Below are 3847 nucleotides of genomic sequence, written 5' to 3'. Positions count from 1 at the left end.
GCTGCCCCAACGAGCCGGGCTCCGGACGGGCGGACTGGCTGACAAGTGCCGCAGAGCTAGGGCTTGCTGGTACAGCTGCGGTGCTCTGCGACTGCGCACGCCCAGAAACCGGGTCCCCTCCGGCCCACCCCCTCCTGTCACTGTACGCAGGCGCAGCCTCGGGGATCTGGCAGCCTCTTCATCCCGCACATCACCATGGAGATGCCCAAGGGGCAAGGTGGAAAGCTGGTGCCTGCACTGGCGGTTGCCATGGTAGTCGGAGGGCAGTTGCTAGGGCAATGGACCTTGCTTTTGGCTTACCAGACAGAGAGAGGAAATTAACTCAGCGCAGTGAAGTAGAGGTCTGGGCCTCAACGCTCCCTCCTCAGGGAGGAGATGAGCTTTGTGCCTTGTACAATCGATTACAGATCTTGTATTGTCAGCTTGGCCCTTTACAAAGAGAGGGTTTCAATCCAGATGAAGTGACCATGGGTGACTTGCCATAGACCACGACAAGGGCACTCAGCTCCTGGACCACAATAAAGCTTTATTAGCAACTGCACCCTCCAACACCGATGCTTAAACAAGAATGACATTTACGGCTGGAGCTTGGCTGAAGTAATAAGAGTGCTTGCCTAGTAAGTAAAAGGCCCTGAGTTCAAACCCCAGTACCATAAAGCAAAAAATTTTAAAGCATCGAATGACATTTGGAGGGAGAGTTTTTCAAATGCTCCTTTCCATCCCATCTTTGTCTCTTTGCCAGAACCTTCCTTTCTCCACAGATGTTTCTTGTTCTGTCCTGCAGTGCCCTCAGCTCTCTGTTTTCCTCTCCCGATGTGTGACTCCTTATCCCTGGCTATTTGTCTCTATACATGTCCTCCTGACTGCCTATACCTATTTGCTTTTCTATAAATAAATACGTAGATAGATTTTTTTTAATCCATAAAGAATTTAAAGCTACTTCTGGGTGCCTGTGGCTTATATCGATATTCCTAGATATACAAGAGACTGAGATCTGAGGAGCATGGTTCAAAACCAGTCCAGGCAAACAAATCTCAGAGACTCTTATCTCTAATTAAGCAGCAAAAAAGCCAGAAGAAAAGCTGTAGATCAAGTGGTAGAGCAAGAAACCTTAAGGACAGCTGGGTGCTGGTGGTTCATGCCTGTAATCCTAGCAACTCAGGAGATTGAGATCTGAGGATCCTGATTTGAAGGCAGCCCAACTAGGAAGGTGTATGAGATGCGTATGTCCAATTAACCACAGAAAAACTGGAAATGGAGTCGTGGATCAAAGTGGTAGAGCCTTATCCTTGGGAAAAAGAACTCACGGATAGCCCTCAGGCTCTGAGTTCAAGTCTCAAGACTTGAACACATAAAAACATTTATTCAAGATTCTGGAGAGTGAAAACTAGCCAGATGTGTGGCATGGTAGTGAGTTAGACTTCATTAAGCCCTGAGTTCAAGGCTCAATGACTAGCAAACTCCCACAAAAAAAAAAAAAAAAGAATTTCAAGCTACTTAAAATGATGAGTCTGCCGGGTGCGAGTGCCTCATGCCTGTAATCGTAGCTATTCAGGAGGCTAAGATCTGAGGATCATGGTTCAAAGCCAGCCTGGGCAGGAAGGCCTATGAGACTCTTATCTCCAATTAAGTGCCACAAAACCAAATATGGCACTGTGGCTCAAAGTGGTAGAGCTCTAGCCTGGAGCAAAAGAGCTCAGGGACAATGTCTAGGCCCTGAGTTCAAGCCCCATGACTGACAGAAAGAAAAAAAAGATGGATCAGCTATGTGCCAATGGCTCATGCCTGTAATTCTAACTATTCAGGATGCTGAAATCAGAGGATCACTTCAAATCCAGGCCAGGCAGGAAAGTCCACAGATTCTTATCTCAATAAAAAAAAAGCCTGAAGTGATACCATGCTAGCCTTGAGCACAAAAGGTCAGGGACAGTACCCAGGCCTTAGCTTAAGTCCTAGAACCAACATACACATAAAAAATAAATAAAATAAAATGATTGACCAAGGCAGCCATGAGTGGCTCATGCCTATAATCGCAGCAACTCAGGAAGCTGAGATATAAAGATCTCATTTCAAAGCCAGCCTGGGCGGGAAAATCTGATTCTTATCCCCAATGAACTAGCAAAACAGCCAGTAGACATGTGGATCAAGTGGTAGAATGACAGCCTTAGCAAAAAAGCTAAGGACAGTACTCAGACCCTCAGTTCAACCCCCTTATTGGTGTACAAAAAATAAAAAGTAGAACAAATCTTTTTGAGTGAGATAAGCCAAGATCAGAGGGACAAATGGCACATGGTCCCCCTGATATGTGGGTGTTAGATTTAAAATGCAACTGAGACATGACAAAATAAACAGGACTCAGGATACCAATATACAGTGAGGCCATAAAAGGACAGCCTTGGGAGGAAAGCACTAAATAGTAAGACCCAAGCACATCTTTTTTTTTTAAAGGTTTATAAGGAGGTTTATTAGTGGGGCCATATCTCCCATGGGAGAGGGAGCAACATGGTGTCTGCATCTTATCCAGGTGGCAGCTTCTCTCTGGGGCTAAAGGGAAAGTGCATCGGTCTTTATGGTGAGTGGGAGTGGCCCGTTATTGTAGGGCAGGGAGTTTAGGTGTGGGTGGATCTGGGGGCTAATGGGAGGAGCTGAGGACCTGTGGCAGGGGAAATGCTAACATTCCCCCATTTGTTGTTTATTAATAACTGGGGAGGGGTACCAGGCTGGGAGTATGGATTGAGGTTGTTTCTTCTGGAGCTACTTCCTGTTGTAAAGGGGCAAAATAGTCAGGGGTCCCTGTTTGGCCGGTTTGGCCGGGTACCATCCAAGAAGTATTTGCTTGACAGTTTGGTTGGTAAAAGTCCTCATCAGGAGCTGAGAAGGAGCAAAGATGGCGGAGTGATGTGCCCCCGGGCCCAGTGGGCTCAGGTCCGGGGCAGCCACTGCGAGGCCTTGCCGGCCCGCTGGACCGTGGGAGAAGCTAAGGAATTCGGACTCGGTTCATTTCCGATCCAGAAGCACAGGCGACAGTTTGCAATGTTTTTCTTCTCATTCAGGAACCTTATCACACCGGAAGACCATTTCCCTGATATAGGTGCTTCTGTATTCTGAAAATTCTGAACTCAGGACTTGGCAAATTCTACACAGAGATGCCCCTTGAATCTAATTGTCTTGCTGACCTTCCTGGAAGAAATAAAGCAGCTGATGTGGGTCTTCCAATTCAGTTTGATTAGTTGTAAAGAGATGATTTTGCAAGCTTGAAAACAGGTGCTTTGGTCATGGCATGAATTATTTTCCATTTGTTGCAAATGAAGACTAACAAATACGAATGACTTAAGGTTTTGTTTTGTTTTTTTAAAAAAATACCTTTCAGATTTGGCCAGTTGTTCTACCATATCTCATAAAGCACATTTGAGACTACAACAGTAAGTTCCAGATATTGTCTGTAATTTGAAATGAAAAAGATGCTAAAAAGTTACATATTTCTATATCTTGGCTTTTCCTGTGACATAGATTTCCTGCACAAGAACAAAGGTCCAGATCTGCAATTGAATGTTTGATGTGATAAAGAAGCCTAGAGATGATATACCAAAGTTTCATGTTTGAATGATCTACCCAAGTTTCTATATAGATATGCATTTTTTTTATTTTTTTATTTTTTTATTTTTTTTATTTTTGGCCAGTCCTAGGCCGTGAACTCAGGGCCTGAGCACTGTCCCTGGCTTCTTTTTGCTCAAGGCTAGCACTCTGCCACTTGAGCCACAGCGCCACTTCTGGCCATTTTCTGTATATGTGGTGCTGGGGAATCGAACCCAGGGCCTCATGTATATGAGGCAGGCACTCTTGCCAC

General features: G+C 45.3%; 1 long non-coding RNA gene across 1 annotated transcript; it reads left to right on the top strand.

Annotated features, from left to right (window-relative positions):
- Positions 1 to 2972: 2972 nt before the first annotated feature.
- On the top strand, positions 2973 to 3482 carry LOC125343331. Its single transcript, XR_007209317.1, has 2 exons — positions 2973 to 3264; positions 3371 to 3482. It is a non-coding gene; the product is annotated as an uncharacterized LOC125343331 (long non-coding RNA).
- The last annotated feature ends 365 nt before the right edge of the window (positions 3483 to 3847 follow it).

Source organism: Perognathus longimembris, chromosome 28 (assembly GCF_023159225.1).
Source record: "Perognathus longimembris pacificus isolate PPM17 chromosome 28, ASM2315922v1, whole genome shotgun sequence".
Taxonomy (NCBI): Eukaryota; Metazoa; Chordata; class Mammalia; order Rodentia; family Heteromyidae; genus Perognathus; species Perognathus longimembris.
Note: the sequence above shows the minus strand (reverse complement) of the source record. Positions and strands in the feature narration are given on the sequence as shown.